We start from the raw sequence: 20,141 nt of genomic DNA on the forward strand, positions 1-20,141 counted from the left end.
ACCTGACGGTTTAATACTTGAGTATACTTTTCAGAGGAACCTTTGTGTTCTTAATTGAATGCTACATTGGTCTTCTCTCCTTGAGAACTAGCTTCTAGATTCTTTGTATGATTTGTTCTCTATCTCTTGATCTACTTTTTGAGAATGAGAATCCCAGACACTATTTCTCCTTTGCTTCCTTGTCATCCAACGAGGTCGAATGTTGTCAGCCCTAGGTGAGTAGGGAACTCAGCAAAGAAGTTATAAGAGGACTTCAAAAAGTTTGTGGAAAAAATTCCATGATCTCTCAATTCCATTTTTCCTTGAATTTTTTGAAGCCCCCTTGTGTATGGATGGCAAATAAGCCCATAAAAAGATGCTCAGTATTAATAGCCATTGTTGTTGTTGCTGTTATTAAGTGCTGTGAAGTCAGTTCCGACTCATAGTCATCCTGTGTAGGGTTTCCGCAGAGTGATTGGTGAATTTGAACTTCCGACCTTGCAGTCTACTGCATTATCCCAAAGCATCACATCAGGACTCCAAAAGCCATTAGGAAAATACTAATTAAAGCCACAATGAGATTCTACTACACAAGTATTAGAATGACTAAAATGAAAGCATTAACTATACACTGAAGTTGGAAATGCAAAATGGTACAACCACTTTAGAAAACAGTTTGGTCAGTTTCAAAAAAAAAAAAATGTGAAATACACACCTACCATATTTTCCATTCCTCAGGATTGCTGTCAGAGAAAGGAAAACCTAGGCACACTGGGAGACTTGCACATGAAAAGTAGCTTTATTTTGTAATAGCCCCAAACTGGAAACAACTCAAATATCTATTAATAAGGTGGGGGGAATAAACACATGTGGTATGTCCTTATAAGAGAATACTACTCAGCAACAAAAATGAAGGAATTATTGATAGATGCAACCATTTGGGTGAATCTCAAAATACTATGTTGAATGAAAGAGCCAGACAAAACAAGACTATGTAATTGCATGATTTCGTGTATAGAAAATTCTATAATGTCAGGAAGCAAAAAAGTAGGGAAGGGGCTGTTTGAGGTGGGCAACAGGGACTACTATGAGGTTTAAAGAAAGGGTTAAATGTCTTTTATTATCCTAATTATGGGGGTGGTTCGTCAGGTGTAGACAAATGTCAAACTTTATCAAATTGTAAACTTTAAGTATGTGTAGTGTGCTGTATGCCAATTATAATTCCATAAAACTCATCAGAAATGAGACAACTGTTATTTTAAATAATTTTTAAAAGGGGGAGCACATATTTTGCAGTTCTCTAAAACCAGGGGATATTCAATCACTGGCTAGAAACATTGCCTAACATCAAGTTGCAGGGCTGCTTCATGTAAGAGACAAGAGGCGGTCACTTAGACACCACGTACCCCTAGATGCTGCCATCAGCATCATTGTCACACCCCATGCATTGCTGGTTTGAGTCTCCACTCTCACTCCTCTGTAAGAAAAGTCTTCAAGGCCCCTTGAAGAATTTTGGCCTGAATCACTAGTTCAAGGTCTAGGGCGATTGAACTGGATTCACAAAGTCTAGTTATTAGGATCAACAAGGCTAGTTACTAGCCACAAGGTCAGCAGTTCAAACCCAGCTGCTGCTGCTTGGAAACCCTATACTGGGTGACTATGAGTCAGAATCTACTCCACTGAATTTAATAACAACAGATATTCTATGCTCTAGTTTCAAGACAAGGAGCCCTGTTAGCATAGAGGAGTACTAGTTAGGTTGCTAATCCCAAGATCAGCAGTTTGATTCTACCAGCCACTCTGAGGGAAAAAGATAAGGCTTTCTGCTCCCATAAGGATTTACAGCCTTGGAAACACTATACAGGGTTGTTATGAGTTGGAACTGACTCCACGGCACACCACCACCAGTTTCCAGATTGTCTGGGGAAATGAGTATCTGGCATTTTCATTTCCCATTGTTGGAGGCCACCTGTCTTGCCCCAAAACCCCTATGCTATTTTCCTGAGGCCTTATTGATGAGTGTTTTCCTTGACAAAGACTATATGTCTTGCTTATCTTTATAACCTCCACTCTTCCAGATTCCATGTGGGTACTCAGTCACTCATTGTGGAACTAAATTGAAATGAATTATATCATACTTGTATCTCTCCCTCTCCCATCCCCTTCTAAACCTTTTACAGCCTAGAAGACCTAGCTACTTGCTGAGTCCATTCTGGAGCTGAATAAAGACGGAGTCTTAGTTATCTGTGGTGGATACATAATTGGATTCAAGGAAGCTCCTCCTACAATCTGGAACACTTCCTATTGTGAGACATCAAAGTTTGCAATAATGCTCAGGCCTAAGAAACTCAACATGATGCTTCCAGCTCTTCATGGACGACAAATGGACCACCAGTTAGGATGATGCATCGAATTAGTCCAAAAGAGGTATTCGGAGAATATAGAGATTGTGAATACACTCCATCCATGCATTAAATCCTACTGTGTCTTTCTTATCTGCAGACCTCGAGCAACAAGACCAATGAAGATTTGTTTTCCTGCTGTCCAGCTTGTACTCATACCCCACTTTCCACTCACCAAACCCTGAGTAAGTAGCCCCCCCAGCCCCAGAGTTTTAGTTCAGGCATTTCCAGAGTCTTTATCCTTGACTCTGCATGAACCATCTGACCTGGGCCCAAGCTAGTCAGCACATCACATTCTTAAACAGGTGGCTGTTTAATACATAATAAAGTGCTGCTTCCATTGTTAATGTTTGACCCCTGACAGTTTTTCCTGGTCCACTCTCTGAATGTCTACTCCCACCACCTATGTGACTGAGAAGTGAGGTTATGCATGGGTACTCTTACCTCTCCGTAGAGATGGGAACATCCACTAGCACAGCTGTAGTCCACTCTAGGTAGGGAACGTCCACCCTGGCTAGGCCACTTGCCTACCTTCACTTGGCTTCACTTCAGACTGAGCCTGAGTCTTGCTCCTGAAGAGCCTCTTTGGTTTATTGTGTGAGTACTACACTGTCACAGCCACATGGTGTCCATGTGTCATTGGTCCCTTGTTGTTGTCGTTTTAAGTGCCATCAATTTGGTTCTGACTCATAGCAAACTTGTATAGAGTTTCCACGGAGTGACTGGTGGGTTCAAATCACCAACTTTGCAGTGAGCAGTGCAGTGCTAATCCCACAGTGCCACAGAAAGACTTGCTGCTGTTACTGTTAAATGCCATCAAGTCAGTTCTGACTCATAGAGATCTCGTATAGGGTTTCCAAGGAGCAACTGGTGGATTTGAACTGCCTACCTTGTGGTTAGCAGTCGAGCACCACATCAGGACTCCATGCCAAGACTACACCTGTATAAATTACTGGTTGGGGCTGCTTTATAGCTCCAAATCCTAGCCCAGAGCTTGGCACAATGTTGGCTTTAAATGATTGATTGATGATATGATTGACTGACTGACTAACTGACTGACTGCCTGACTGACTGACTGACTGACTGACTGACTGAGTGGATAAATATCTTTTCATCCTAGCTTGAGCCTTCATGTCTATGCTTGTTTCATGGTCCACTGTCACAGGGGAGAAGCAGAGCACGTCTGAGTCCTTCGTTGAGACACCTGCAGCCACATGACAAACCAGCTCCTACCAGAGGCGAAACATGGCTTAATATTCCAATTCAAGTTTACTCTTCTCATTTTAAATCATATCAAGTGTGTTCATTTCCTCCAATTTAGTTCTGATTCCTTCTAGTGAGAAGAAAATACGATTCTAAAAATAAAGCCTTCAACCCCCTTAGCTGAGACTAACCCTTACAAGATATGGTTTTTATTAGATTATTTGTTGACCAAAATCACAGCCTTATCTATATGGTTGGAACGAGACCACAAGGAGGGTTTTCACTTCAACCACTATTTGCTTTGGGCTGTACCCGACAGAATTCGATTTATGACGATAGGAATGTCAGTCTGATAACACCACTGCAATTTCCCTAGTATTTACCTTTAAATCTCAGTATTACACTTGCTACAGATGATATATGAAAAGAAAATATTTGCACAGTTGTGTGACTCAGTCCAGAGCACCTACAGAAGGGAAAGACGTTCACATTCACCTTGGTAGCACTAGCATCTTTGTAGGGGAGATACAAACCGCAATGGTGTGTGTGCTCAATGGCCGGGCCCTGAGTTAGGTCACTGCCCCAGTGGTAGTTATTGACAAGTGCTGCTAGCCAGTGACATAATCACAATCTCGAATTCTATCAGCCGGAGGTCAGGGACCAGCTAACAGGCGGGTTTTTTCATTTATCTCAGTTCCTTGGTGTGTTTCATGAGGTTAAAGGCACAACTTAAACGGAGAGTTCTCCTAAACCACTGGACTTCTTGGGGTCTGTTTTATACATCTGTCGTACTGTGGTGGCTCACATGTACCTGTGATGCTGGAAGCTATGCCTCTGGTATTTCAAACACTAACAGGGTTATGCATGGTGGATAGGCTTCAGGGGAGCTTCCAGACAAAGACAGATTAGGAAGAAAGGTCTAGCAAACTACTTCCAAAAATTCGCCAGTGAAAGCCCTGTAGATGGCCCGTGAACTTTGTCGGACACAGTGCTGGGAGACAAGCCAATCGACTCAAACCTGCCACCACTCACAAGGATGGGACTGGATGGGACAGTGCTGCTTCTGTTGTATGTGGAGTTGTTATGCATTGGAGCCAGGGCCAGATTATTCAGTAAGCGAGGTAAGTAAGTGCTTATTGTTATCTTTGTTGTTAAGTGCCATCGAGTCAGTTCCGACCCATAGCAACCCTGTGTAGGGCTTCCAAGGAGTGGCTGGTGAGCTTGAGCTGCTGACCTTGCAGTTCAAACTGACTTTGCAGTCCAGTGCATTAACCCACTGTGCTACGCCAGGACTTATGTACATGCTTTGGACATCCACAAAACAGGGGCACCAGATGTCCAAATCAAAGACCCATAGATGCCAAGAAGACAGGGCACAAAGAAAAGCCACGAGCACAGTGGACAGGAACCAGCAGGGCTCTAAATGAAACTGACATCAGGTTTAGTGCATGAAAACGTGCCAACCAGAAATCAAGTTCATGCAGCGCCACCAAAGTGCCCACTGGAAAGCTGTTTAAGGTATGCAGTCCTTACCACGTGAACATCTTCATTGACATCTGTCTCCAATGGTCTCCTCCTGTGTAAGTGACACTGAGTGAGTCTCTCGGGAGTATACTATTTCTTTCTAATAAACAAGAGGCGGGGGTGAGCTGTCAAAGCTAACTCTTCCTTGTTGTCAAATGCCACCTAGTGAGTTCTGACTTATAGTGACCCTGAACTCCTGAACAGGGTTTTTGAGAAGCAACTGGTGGGTTTGAACCTCTGACCTTGCAGTTAGTGGTCCATTGCTTTTCCTAGAGTATCACACCAAGGCTTCTACATTCACCCAATCTGCAACAGGACACAATGTGAAAGACTATCGGGGAAGGATAGGTTATACTAATAGACACTAGGTCTCTGACCCATTTTACGAGAAGCATCATGTACATCCATCCATATCTGTTGATGCAGCAATTCCAGCCAGGCAGGCCAGCGATGCTCTTTGCCATGTTACAACATGAGGGTGTGCTCTTGTGCACGTCTTGTAAACAACCAATGTGAACTCCAATGGAACAGTGAGGGAATTCGAGTAAGTGAACCCCTGCAACAAATTCAATCATTACTTTTTACTGTAAGCATTAACATGCAATTTCATATCCTAAGTTTTGTAAACAATAACATTTATAACTTTACAATGTTTGGCATGCATGTAAACTCAATCTAGCATATATTGAATATAATACTAGCATGGGTAATAATTTAATATAGTACTAACATAGCAAATGGAGTCCTGGTGTGGCACTGTGGGTTAATATTCTAGACAGCAAAGTCGGTTTGAACATTGTGGATCCAAGTAAAATGAATTCCTTTGACAACTTCAATATTTTCTCCATTTATCATGATGTTATTGGTTCAGTTGTAAGGATTTTTACTTTCTTTACATTGAGTTGTAATCCATACTGAGGTTCTAATCTTTGATCTTCGTCATTAAGAGTTTCCAATCCTCTTCCCTTTCAGCAAGCAAGGCTGTGTTCCATGTCTATGGAAGGTTGTTAATGAGTCTCCCGCTGATCCTGATCCGTATTTTCTAGGCACAAATACGGATCTCCTCCAGTTGGTGGATCAGATAACATGTTCTTCTTCACATACTCAGCATCTCAGATTATTTGCTCTGCAGACAGATTGAATAAGTATGGTGAAAGGATACAACCCAGACGGACATCTAATTTTAAAGCGTGCAGTTTCTCCTTGTTCTGTTCAAATGGTCTATGTTCAGGTTCCTCATGAGCATTATTGAATGTTCTGGAATTCCCATTCCTCATAATGTTACTTTTTGTTTGTTATGATCCGCACAGTCAAATGCTTTTGCATAGTCAATAAAACACGAGTAAATATCTTTCTGGTAGTCTCTGCTTTAAGCCAAGCTCCATCTGAGATCAGTAATGATTTCCCTTGTTCTATGTCCTCTTCTGAATCTGGCTTGAGTTTCTGGCAGCTCCCTGCACATGTTCTGCTGCAATCATTTAAAAATTATCTTCAGCAAAATTTTACTTGCATGTGATATTAATGATATCGTTCAATAATTCTGCAAAGCTGGATCTGGCCAGCCCTAGATAAGCAGAACCTCTCGTCCTCAGCTGCATTATTGGACAGAAATACCCTGATTCCCCCAACTACTGTGGGGTCTGCATGAACCTCCATTTTGGGTGCCCAGAACAGAAAACACCTAGCCTTACAGGAATCCCACCTAGGGCTGGAATAGCACAGCCTCATCCCTTGCCCACCTACCACGTGAGGTCCTTGGCTGGCAGGAGACCCCAGAATTTTCTGCACTCTGGGTCTTGTACCAGCTCTGGTTTTCCCCTTTCATTGTTTTAGTTGGTTTATTCTTTTCTTCCTCTTCTCCCTCTTTCATCTCCCTTGCTTTCTACCCTTTATATCTCGCTTTCCATTTTTCTTCTTTTTTTCCCCCAGCTGCTGCTGCTTCTTCTTTTTTTCTCTTGGGTTTTCTGTACTACTTTTTGATCATTTCCCCTTTTACTCCCTTTATCTAATTGTGTTTAATTATTTTCCTTTCTTTTTTTCCCCTCTCTCTTATTTTTTTACTTCCATGATTGAAAGTGGAAGTCTCTCACTTCCTGACCTCAAAATTGACTACACTGCTACACCCCTACAAGAAAAAGACAAACAACTCAATTAAAGCATGAGCAGAGGATGTGACCAGACACTTCGCCAAAGAAGACATTCAGGTGGCCAACAAGCATATGAAGAAAAGTTTATCATCTTCAACTGTTGCTGTTGTAAATGCTGTCAAGTCAATTCTGACTTACAACAATCTTGTATGGGGTCTAAGGAGTGGCTAGTGGATCTGAACCACCAACCCTGTGGTTAGCAGTTCAGTGCTGATCCTATAGTACCACATCAGGATTCTATTAGCCATTTGTTGTTGTTGATAAGTGCCATTGAGTTGGTTCCAACTCATAGTGATCCTGTATAGGGTTTCTGAGGAGCAGCTTGTGAGTTTGAACCGCCAACCTTGTGGTTAAAACAACCTTGCAGTCTAGTGCTTATCCTACAGCACCATGCCAGAATTCCATTATCCATTTGTTGTTGTGAAGTGCCATAGAGTCAGTTCTGACTGGTAACGACCCTGTATAGGGTTTCCAAGGAGCAGCTGGTGAGCTTGAACTGCCAACCTTTCAGTTCAAACGGCTTTTCAGTCTGATGCATTAACCCACAGCACCACACCAGGACTCCATTATCCATTTAAAGGGATACAAATCAAAATAGCATTGAGATATCCTCTCACCCAAGCATTAATAGCAAAGTTAAAAACAAACAAACAAAAAACAGGCAACAACAAATACTGGTAAGTGTGTAAAGACACCAGGACCCTCGTACATTATTGGAAGGACTGTAAAATGATGTAAGCACTGTGGGAAATGGTGGAAATGGAAATACTATAATGATCCAGCAATTCCTTTACTTGATATATATCCACAAGAAGTAAGAGCCATGACACGAGTAGATATTTACACACCGATGTTTATCACAGCACTGTTCACAATAGCAAAAGGATGGCGACAGCCTAAGTGCCCATCAGTGGAAGAATGGATATAAACAAGCGTTGGTACAAACACACAATGGAATAAATAGTATGACAGAGTGAAGAAGAATGATGAATCTGCGAAAAACCTCCTAACATGGATGAACCTGGAGGACATAATGCTGAGTGAAATTAGTCCATCACAAAAGGACAAATATGGTATGGATGCACTATTGTAAAAACTCAAGAAAAGATTTTCATGCTAAAAAAAATATTCTTTGATGGTTGTCAGGGGTGGGAGGGAAGGGAGAGTAATTCACTGGCTAGATGGTAGATCTGAGTTAAGTTGGGTGATGGGGAGGGCACATGTTAACTTGGGTGGTTGGGAGGGTAATACACAAGAAAAGGGAGGTTGGTAGATGAATGATGAAGACAGGTGGGGACACAGGAAGGTATGCAAGGACTGAAGGGGATAGAGGTAAATAGTGTTATATACAAAACCCTAGAGAAACAGTGTTCTGTGGGTAGATACATGGACAGAGACTGACTAAACAGATGTGGGAGAGACAGTGGGAGTACACCCACAAATAGCTAATGTTTTGAAAGAGGTTATTTGTACATGGATATTTACCTTTGCAACAAACACACTGGAACAAAGATGGGGAAAATGAAAACTGCTTAGATATCATCAGATCACTTAAGGCAATGCATTGCTGAGCCTGGGGACTCAGGATCATATTCTCACTGGACACCATGGTCGATTGGCATAACATAGTCCACAAAGACAATGTTTTACATCCTACCTTGGTGAGCAGCATCTGGGATCTTAGAAGCTCATGAGGAGCCATGTATGGAGAAAAGAAGAGTGGTGAAAATTTGAAGATGCTTGGAATCAACTAGTCCAATAGACCAATGGAGTAGATGAACATCGGTCACCACAACTTTGAGACCAGAAGAACTAGATGGTGCCTAGCTACCACTACAAACTGCTCTGAAAGGGATCCCAGTAGAAGGTCCTGGATAGAGAGGGAGAAAATGTGAAGCAAAACTCAAAATTAAAACAACATCAACAACAAAAAGACCGGGCTTACTGGCCAGACACTAGAGGAACCTGAGAGTATGACCCTTGGTCTGGAATGGAACTCATCCTCATGGCCCAATTTCCAGCCAAGCAGCAGACAGACAGAGAGTGTGGGGATAACAACATGAGTGAGGGATTCTCATCATGGAATGGCTGACCGTCCAAGATTAAAGGGAAAGAGATCTCGAAGAACATTTACCTAAAGACAAAGCTGAGAAGGGATGGGAGGTGGGTAGAGTGGAGATAGGAAGGCCAGGAAGGAAGCAGTACAAATGTCGTTGCGGGAAAGGGAATTGCAGTCATTGAGATGAAACAAAGTGTATGATTGTTGAATGTTAAACTGATGATCTCTGTAAACCTGCATTCAATTCACAATAGAAGTTTTGGGGTTTTTATAATCTGAAACAAACAAACAAAAAACTACACTCTGATTACTTTGTTCCTTCACCTGGGTTTGCTCTTCAGGTGCAGCTTCGGGCCAGCAGAGCTTCCCACATCTGTGAGACTGGAAGCTGCAACAGTCAGCTCTCCAGAAGACCTCTGGCCAGACCCTCCTCACTGCCAGAACCACTGTTGCAGTTTTTCTTGCAAAAGAGGCAACTGAGGGGATTCAGAGGAAGCCCCTTTGAGAGGGGCCCATGAGTGGCTAGAGGAGCATGGGTGGTTGCTGCTGCTGTCTCCCTCTACTCAAGCACCTTGGAGGGACCATGTTCTACAGTGGGAGGCCTACAAGGTATAATCTGGGACCTGGGGGTGCTGCAGAATTGGCCACCCCCTCCTTCTCCACAGCCCTGTCTGCTGAGCTCCACTGCCAAGCAACTGTTGGCCTGCAGACCCTTGGCCTCAGATTCCCAGCTCCTCAAGCCCAGCAGACCTGCATTCTTTTCCATGGGGCAGTAGCAGGTGGCTTGGGCTGCAGAGGAGGACATGGGCACGGACCCCCACGGACCATCTTGACCCCTAGTCCTGCTAATAGCCCAGGCCCCTGAGCTGCCAATTGTGCCTCTAGTTCAACTACCAGGTACCAGGTCCCCTTGGGCACCAGCCCCAGTGGAAGGGCCTTGAGGTCCAGAGCACAGCAGTTCCCAGGGTCCTCACCTCAGAGCCCCCTCCAAGTCCTCCTCCTCTTCACATAACACTGATTTTGCATAACAAGCTGGTTTTTGGAACTTAACCACGTGGATAAGTAGGGAGTGGGCATCTCTCTGTCTCTCTCTAGCTATCTATCTATCAAGATTTGGTAGTGTAATGGTTATGAGTTGGGCTGCTAATCTCAAGGTCAGCAGCTTGAAACTACCAGCTGTTCTGCAGGAGAAAGATGAAGTTTTCTGCTCCTGTAAAGATTTACAGCTTTGGAAACGCTATGCAGGGTCGCTATGGGTTGGAACCAACTCCACAGCACACCAGCATCTATCGATTGCTCTATCTATCATCTAACTATCATGTATGTATCTATACTGTTGTTGCTATTAAGTGCCGTCCAGTTGGTTGTGATTCATAGAGACCCTGTGTCGAGTCCTGGTGTGGTGCTGTAGGATAAGCACTGAACTGTTAGCAACAAGATCAGCAGTTCAAACCCGGCAGCCGCTCCTCGGAGGCCCTATTCTGCATCACTATGAGTCAGAACCAACTCAGCAGTACACAACGACAACATATCATATACCTTGTTCTAATTGGTGGATAAGCAGAAGTGGAGGCACCACGGATTGTCAGTATTCAGTGCCTTAGTCCTGTCCTGCTAGGAGCTGATTCCATGGCAACAAACAATAACAATTGTATAAGTCCTAAATTTGCCGCCCTTTGCACATTTGGCTAGTGCCCCTTCAAGACCTTCTTTCCTCTCCTCCTGTATCCTGGGGGGCTCACAGGGAGGTGTACATAGCTCTGAAGGAGGCATTTGAAACATCCTGTGTGTCTGAGGTACTATCCTGCCATTTAGATTATGATAGTTTATAACAGCTTGTAAAAGAAAACCAACTGTAATTTACCTGAAGAAAAGCTCATCTTGTTGCTAATTTAATTTTAGTGAAAAACCTTATGTAGAACGTGCTCCAGGAATTTCTATAAGATCTATTTATCCCGCCCAGGAGGATTATCTGACTTTATAAGCTAATCCTCTTGAAAAGTCTGTCTCCGTTCCATGAGGGAGCATGTGATAGTCTTTACAGTCTGTGTGTTTGAGTTTCAGCTGGAATAAATGAGTCAGGTTGCTCTCTTCTCACCCATGCCTCAGTCCTCAGAGACACGTGACCGCTCCAGGGAGGTTTGTCGTTACGGAGACTTCCGTTTATTACTAGAAAATCAAACAGTGGACTTAATGCAATCGTCAAGTAGAGATATAGAAATCGGTTGCAACGAATTCAACCAATAAATATTTATTGAGTTGCTACTGTCTGTGAGGTGAGGTTAAATGAACAACGTAGGGGAAGTCTCTATGCCCAGGAGCCCACATTCAGGTGGGAAAACAGTAAGTGATTAAAGTAATACACAACATCGGATCAGCTAGTGGCTGTGCTGTGAAGAAACATCCAGCAAGAAGAGGAAGAGAGGAATGCAGGAAGGATGGGTGTTTTAACTCATGTGGTCAGGGGAGGCTTCTGTGAGGAGGTGACATTTGATCAGAAAATAGAACAAAGTGAAAGGGAGTTATGAAGACAGAACTTTACAGGCAGAGACAGCAAGTGCAAAGGTCCTGAGGCAGGAATGTGCTGGAAAAGAAACAAGGAGGCCACAGTGACAGGAAGTTGTTGTTGTTGTTAGGTGCCATCTAGTTAGTACCGACTCAACGCGACCCAATGCAGAATGAAGGAAACACTGGGCCAACCTCACAACTGTTGCTATGTTTGAGCCCATTGATGCTGCCACTGTGTCAATCCATCTCGTTGGGGGTCTTCCTCTTTTTCTCTGACCCTCCACCTTGTTGTTGTTGTTGTTGTTATGTGCCGTGGAGTCGGAACCGACCCATAGCGACCCTGTACAGGGTTTCCGAGGGTGTAAATCTTTACGGGAGTAGAAAGCCTCATCTTTCTCCCGCGGAGCAGCTGGTAGTTTCGAACTGCTGACCTTGCGGTTCACAGCCCGAGTCGTAACCACTACGCTACCAGAGACCCTCCACCTTACCAAACATAATATCCTTCTCCAGAGACTGGTCCCTCCTGACAATATGTCCGAAGTATGAGAGATGAAGTTTGGCCATCCTGGCCTCCAAGGAGCACTCCGGCTGCACTTCTTCCAACATAGGATCTATTGGTTCTTTTGGCAGCTCACGGCACTTTCAATATTCTCCTCCAACACCGTAACTCAAGTGGTATGGAGGGAATGTGGGAAATGAAGTATGAGGGAAGCCTGAACCTGCTTACATGGGTCCTTTTAGTCCCTGGGGTGCATAAACAGTCAAGTTCTCAACTGAAAGTTTGTGGGTTCACAATCACCCCTTAGGCACCTCAGAATAAACGCCTGCTTCCGAAATGTCACAGCGTTGGAAGCCCTGGGAGGCTATTGTTAAGTGCCATTGAGTCGGTTCTGACTTGTAGTGATCCTGTATAGTGGTTCCAAGAAGTGGCTGGTGAGTTTGAACCACAGACCACTTTGTGGTCCAGCGCTTCTCCCACAGCGCCACACCAGAACTCCAGAAAACCCTGTGAAGCGGCTTCATTCTGCAGACCTGAGGTGGTCATGAGTCAGAATGGACTCAACAGCACCTGGTCTGGTGTGGGGTTCTGAGGACTTGCCTATTATTCTGCGGGGTGAAGAGTCAGTGGAAGGCTGAGCAAGGGAGAAATTGGCTCTGGCTTGCATTTGAGGTGGTGCCTTTTCCTACAGTCTTGCCATCACTCTTATTCTCAGCTTTGTATCGTCTGTTCGAGAGTCTGATGCACACCCCCCCCCCACCCACACAGCATTTTCATGTCTTGGCAAGCATCAATCACAATGGCTATATGTGTTCCTGGATGGTAAGACAAAGGAAAATTCCTTCTATTCTTGTTGCTCAGGGTGAAGATTGAAACACTGGTGCCCATGACCCGGTGCAGTCTGTCCTTGGGTCTGTCTGGAGACTGAGCCCACCGTTCCTTTTTCTGATTATTCAGAAATGAAATCTCAAGGGAAGAAAGCATTCTCCCTTATTATTATTATTTTTTGGGGGGTGGGGGGATGTGCAGAGAAAGGGCGCCCAGTTAAAAAATAATTATTAAATACATTTGATTTGAACGGGTATGCAGGCAAGTCTCTTAATATACAAGATGACTATTCCTGGACTATTGGGTAAAACAACATCTTATACAATTTGCATCCTGTTGTCCTGGTGCCTTTTACGCTTTATGAAGATGCTAGCTCCGGTCTGAGTGTTTTGTTTCATAATCAAAATTTTTAATGGAGGGCTGTGGGAGGTATATTATTATAAGCAGCCTTTCAAAGCTCATACATATTTGTTCTTAGTGAGAATAATCGCTCACTTCTTTAACCATCATGAGTGCGTCTGTGCACAATCCTCTCTTAGACACTTCTAAAAACCTCTTTTTTATGATGAAATATAGATAATATAAAAGTTGCCACTTTAATCATCTTTAAGCACACAATTCAGTGACATTAAATATCTTCTCAATGTTGGACATCCATCACTATGTCACCAAATGCTTTTATCACCACAAACAGAAACTGTACCGATTAAGCAGTAAGTGCCCACTTCCCAGACCCTGGGAAATCAATTCTACTTTCTGTCTAATTCTACTAAAACAGGCCTAATCTAGATCCCTCCTGTGGTGCTGTGGGTTAATGCACTGGGAGGCAAGGTCAGTTTGAGCCACAAGGCCAGCAGTTCAAACTCACCAGTCACTCTTTGGAAACCCTATACAGGGTCGCTATGAGTCAGAATGGACTCAATGGCACTTAATAACAAATACAACAGGTCCCTCACATAACTGAAATCCTACAAGATCTTTCCTTTAGTGACTGACCTACTTCATTTAACATAATGTTTTCAAGGCGCAGCCACATGGTAGCATGCAGCAGAACGTCACAGTTTTTCTGACTGAAGGATATCCCACTGGATATATATACTGCGTTTTGCTTATCTATTCAACTGTTGATGGCTACTGGGTTGTTTCTACCTTTCAGCTGTGGTGAATAATGTTGACCATGAACAGTGGGGTACAGTGTTCTGTTTGAGTCCCTGCTTGCAAATCTTTTGGGTAAATACCTGGGAGTAGAATTGCAGTTCTGTATGATAATTCATTTGAACTTTCTGAGGAACTGCCAAATTGCTTTCCACAGTAGCTGCACCTTTTCACATTCCCAACAGCAAAGCAAAAGGGTTCCAATTTATCACCAGAGCTTTTCATGCTACGTTCACCCTCATTGTACAGACAAGAAAACATCGGGTCACATGTAAGTATTTTTGTCACTGCATGTGACAAGAAAATCTAACTAAAAAGTGTTTACTGAAAAACAGGAAGATATTGACTGTGCAATCAAGAGGTAGATATAAGAAGACAGGTGCAGCTTGATCCAGGGCCAGGAAGCATTTTCCCTGTGCGTTTCTGAGACTGTTAGTGTCCATCTCAGACCCTGTGGGATACCAAGATGGTGACCACAGCTCCAGCCTCTACAGACACCCAGCTTCAAGGGCCCTAGAGCCAGGGTGGGGAACGTCCGACCTGCAAAATCATTTGGTTTGGCCCTGCCAAGGCAATTGCAGTTCCAGGCATCACATTAGGGGTGAGTTAATAAAATGTTTGACCAAATATTGCAAGCTAATTAAAAAAAATTGATAATTTAGTAAGGTCCATGAATGATGTTATAAATGTTGGCAGAAAAAGGGTTCCCCGCCCCTGTTCTTGAGGAAAGAATAAAGGTCTCCTCCCTTTATTTTAAGCTAAAGACTTGGGGGGTTAAGTCTGATTGGTAGGACCAACCAGTTTAGCTTGAGTTAGATGTTATTTTATTTGGGATGTGGCGCTGTGGGCTAATATGTCAGACTGCAAAGTCATTTGAACTACAAGGTTGGTGGTTCAAGCTCACCAGCTGCTTCTTGGAAACCCTATACAGGGTCGCTACGGGTTGGAATCAACTTAACAGCACTTAACAACAACAACAACATTGTTTCCTGGGGAGTCCTGGTGTGATGCTGTAGGATCAGTTAACCTGGACTGTTAACCACAAGGTTAGTGGTTCAAACCCACCAGCTGCTCCTCAGAAACCCTATACAGGGTCGCTATGAGTCGGAACTGACTTAATGGTACTTAACAACAAATAACAGCAGCATTGTTCCCTGGACTCCCTAGGTGGCACAGTTAGGTGTTCAGTGGCTAATCAGAAGGTTGGTGGATCAAGTCCACCCAGAGATGCCTCGGGAAAAAGGCCTAGAAATGTGCTTCTGAAAATTCAGTCACTGAAATCCCCAAACCCAGTGAATCACAATTCTACTCTGATACACGTGGTAGCGCCATGAGTTGTAACTGATTCAGTGGCAGCTGGCTTGGGTTTGTTTGTTTCAATTATTGTTCCCTGATGGATGCTGCAAAGCATGCTTAATTTCTGTCCCCATGAAGAACAGCCTAGGAAGCAGAGACAGACATCGTCATTATTGTTGTTAAGCGGCGTCGAGTTGGTACTGACTCATAGCAACCCTGTATAGGGTTTGGAGGGAGCAGCTAGTGGATTTGAACAGCTGACCGTGTGGTCAGTGCTTATTCTATAGCACCACACCAGGACTCCAAGACATATATGATGAACCCATAATCATATAACTGTAATGATTTAGTTACATATCATTATATATATTGTGTGGTGCTGTAGGATAAGCACTGGACTGCTAACCACAAGGTGGGCGGTTCAAACCCACCAGCCACTCCTCAGAAACCCTATGCAGAGTCAGTACTATGAGGCGGAACTGACTAGATGGCACTTAACAGCAACAACAATGAAACAAAAGGACAGGATTCTCTAAGTCATGAATTGGCAAGTTGCAACAGTTGGCCCAGTTTGGCCCACTATCTGTTTATAAATAAAGCTTTATTGGAACATAATCATGTGTTTATTGGAACACAGCTATTGTATGGCTGGTCTCACATAATAGCAGAGTTGAGTAGTTGCTACAGAGACCATATGATCCACAAAGCTGAAAATATTGACTCTCTGGCCCTTTACAGAAAGTTTGCCATCTCCAAACTTGTTTGCATATCCAACAAAAGGAATCTAATCTCAGATTTCAGGCAGGTCTTTCTGAGCAACTGACATTCAAGGTGAGACCAAGGGTTGAAAACGGGTCAGCCAGGCAATCTTGGGGTGGAGGGGAGGAGGAGGGGCGAAGTTGGTCAGTCAAGTTGGAAAGGGCAGCACAAATGAAGGCCGTGTCATGTTAGCTTCTGTATGGAGAATGGTAGGGGTCAAAGGGGAAGAGAAGAAATGAAGAAAGCAGTTGAGAAGCTATGGCCATCATCTGAGCTAGAGAAGATAATGGTTCTGGCCAGGTTATTGTTGTTGCTGTAATTAAATGCTGTCAAGTCAGTTTCGACTCATAGCGACCCTGCATAGAGTTTCTGAGGAGCAACTGGTGGGTTTGAACTGCCACCTGTGCAGTTAGCCATCCAGTGCTCATCCTATTGTGTCACACCAGGACTGAGATAGTGAGAGTGAAAGGAAGCAAGGGACTCCAGATATAATTGTTGTTATTAAGCGCCATCAAGTTGGTTTTGACTCATACTGACCCTATATAGGGTTTCAGAGGAGCATCTGGTGGGTTTGAACCAGTGACCTTGGGGTTAGAAATTCATTGTTTATCCAACAATGCCACACCAGGACTTCAAGATATAATCAGAACGTAGATTAAACAAAACTTGGCTAGATGAACGTTGAGGCAGAAGCTGACACAACTGGGTGAAGGTTAAGTCATTTACTGAGCTGGAGAGTCAGGAGTGATAAGAAGAGTCCATGTTGGTCCAAAAGTACTGTCAACCCCCCTTGAGCTTCCAATTCGCTCTGTCAATCGAATGAGTTCACATGAAAGAGTGAGTTCACACCTCAAATGTACACTATCAGGTAGATCACTATGAAGACAGCGGTCACACAATGGATTCACACATAAAAGAGTGAGTTCACACCTGAAATATACACCATCAGGTAGATCACTATGAAGACAGCGGTCACACAATGGATTCACACATAAAAGAGTGAGTTCACACCTGAAATATGCACCATCAGGTAGATCACTATGAAGACAGCGATCACACAATGGACTCATAAATGTCAGTGGTCACGAGGACAGTACAAGACTGGACAATTAGTCAGAGACAACTCAATGGTAACCAACAATAACAATCTTGAAGACAATCTGTTCTGAAGCATTTTGTAAAATCTCTCAAGAGTTCTTCCCAGAGATTGTCTTTGTCGTTATTGTGTGCCGTTGGTCAGTTCTGACTGATGTATAGTTATGAGTCGGGTTGCTAGCCTCAAGGTTGGCAGTTCAATACTACCAGCGGTTCTGCGGGAGAAAGATGAGGCTTTCTGCTCCTGTAAACCTATGAATAGGTTATCCTATTCATTGGTGAAACCCTATGCCCAGTTATTATGAGTCGGAACTGACTCCACAGCACACCACCACCATGGGATTTTTGAGGAGTGACTGGTGGATTTGAACTGACGACTTGGTAGTTACCAGTCCAGAAATAGCTTAGAACATGAGAAGCAATTTATCTAGATAACTTCCTGCCACATCAATGTTCCGTAATGGGCCATGGGAAGTCAGACAATTGAGCATTTCTTCATCTTCTTCCTCATCCAAGGTGTTCTTGTAGCTCCACACACATGAACTAACCCAAAGCTGAAATGCCCTTGAAAGGAACTGAAGTTGATATTTTTTTTTTAAAAAAGGCATTTGCCCACTAAAATAGGAACTGACACATAGAACATTTTTGTGATTTCCTTCCAAATAGATGATTTAGACACGCAAAGCACAGTGCAAGGCGGCTGGAGACTGCCTCAGCAGTGTCTTCAAGAGCAGGGTGATTTTCTGGCCTGTTCCTGACTGACTCAGGCAAATTTTAACAAAAACATAGTCTAAAGGCAACTGGTTTTATGAGTTAGTATAAAATTGGGAGCATGGTAGACCTTAGGATAAGCAATGGACCGTGAACCAGGAGGTTGGTTCGAGCCCATCAGTCAGTCTGCAAGAAAAAGATGAGATTTTCTGACCTGCAAAAATTTAAAGTTTTAGAAAGCCTATACAGGGTCGATGTGAGTCGAACCGACTCAACAGCACTTAACAGCAATATAAATAAAATTAGCAATACCCTTTCAGTCCTTAAATCAGGCATGAATAACTGATGTTCCACTCACTCTGGTAATGGAGTGGTTATGAATCGGGCTGTGAACCTCAGGGTCAGCAGTTTGAAACAACCAGCTGATCCACGGGAGAAAGATGAGGCTTGCTGCTCCCGTAAAGATTTACAGCCTCGGAAACCCTGTTCAGGGTCGCTGTGGGTCGGAACCGACTCCACGGCACAACAACAACAACAACATAACATTTCATTACTTGTCTGTCGGTGTGTCATGGTGTAGTGGCTTGCACGGTGCTGTGATGGTGGGAGATACGTCCACAGTATGTCAGATACCATGGTGGGCAGATTTCAGTGGCGCTTCCAGACTGGCACAGACTAGAAAGAAAAACCTGACAATCTACATTTTTTTGTTTTGTTAATTGACCAGGAAAAACCTTCTGAATAGCAGCAGCACACCATCTGATCTAGAGCCAGAAGGTAAAGCCTTCAAGTGGGAAGACACTCAAAATACACATGGAGTTAAGCTTTTAAGGCCTTTATTTGCTGATGTGGCAAGACTCAAAATGAGAAGAAACCACTGCAAACATCCATTAATATTCAGAATATGGAAAGTGTGAAATATAAATTAAGGAAATTGGAAACTGTCAAAAATGATATGGAATTGATCAAGATGGATAACCTATTCATTGGTGAGCTGAAATGAAATAACATTGGCCATTTTGAATCAGACAGAGTATGAATCAGTCATACATAGCATGACCTACTATGCTGGGCCATAACTCATCTGTCAGCTTGTTGTATTGTGGTAGCTCGCATGTTTCTGTGATTCTAGAACCTATGCCACAGGTATTTTAAATACTAGTAGGGTCACTCACAATAGATAGTTTTCAGCTGAGCTTCCAGACTAAGACAGACTAGGAAAGAGGAGACCCAGACTACATCAGAATATTTAGTCACTGAAAACCTTATGGATAGCAGTGGATTACTGAATATTGAAACATGATGAAGAGCACCAGAATATTGTCAGATATAATGTCAGAAGATAAGCCCCTCAGGTTGGAAGGCTCTCAAAATACAACTGGGGGAAGAGATGCCTCCTCAAAGTAGAGTTGACCATGATGATGCAAATGGAGTAAAACCTTCAGGACCTTCATTTACTGATGGGGCACAACTCAAAATGAAGAGAAACAACTGTAAACATCCATTAATAATCAGAACATGGAATGTACAAAGTATGAATCTAGGAAAATTGGAAATTGTCAAAAATGAAATGGAATGCATAAACATCGATAATCTAGGCATTAGTGAGCTGAAATGGACTGGCAGTGGCCATTTTGAATTTGACAATCATATGGTTCACTTTGCTGGGAATTGAAGAGGAATGGTGTCAAATTGAAGAGGAATGGTGTCACATTCATCATCAAAAAGAACATATCAAGATCTGTCTTAAAGTCCACCACTGTCTGTGATAGGATAATATCCATAAGCCTACAAGGAAGACAACATCACAAAGTATGAGTATTCCAGAACACTTCATTGTGCTCAAGAAGAATCTGTACATGAACTAAGAGGCAGTTGTTCAAACAGAACATGTGAACACTGAATGGTTTAAAATTAAGAAAGGTGTGCGACAGGGTTGTAGTCTTTCACCATACTTATTCAACCTGTATGCTGAG

Source organism: Chrysochloris asiatica, unplaced genomic scaffold (assembly GCF_000296735.1).
Source record: "Chrysochloris asiatica unplaced genomic scaffold, ChrAsi1.0 scaffold00003, whole genome shotgun sequence".
In the NCBI taxonomy this organism is placed as follows: Eukaryota; Metazoa; Chordata; class Mammalia; order Afrosoricida; family Chrysochloridae; genus Chrysochloris; species Chrysochloris asiatica.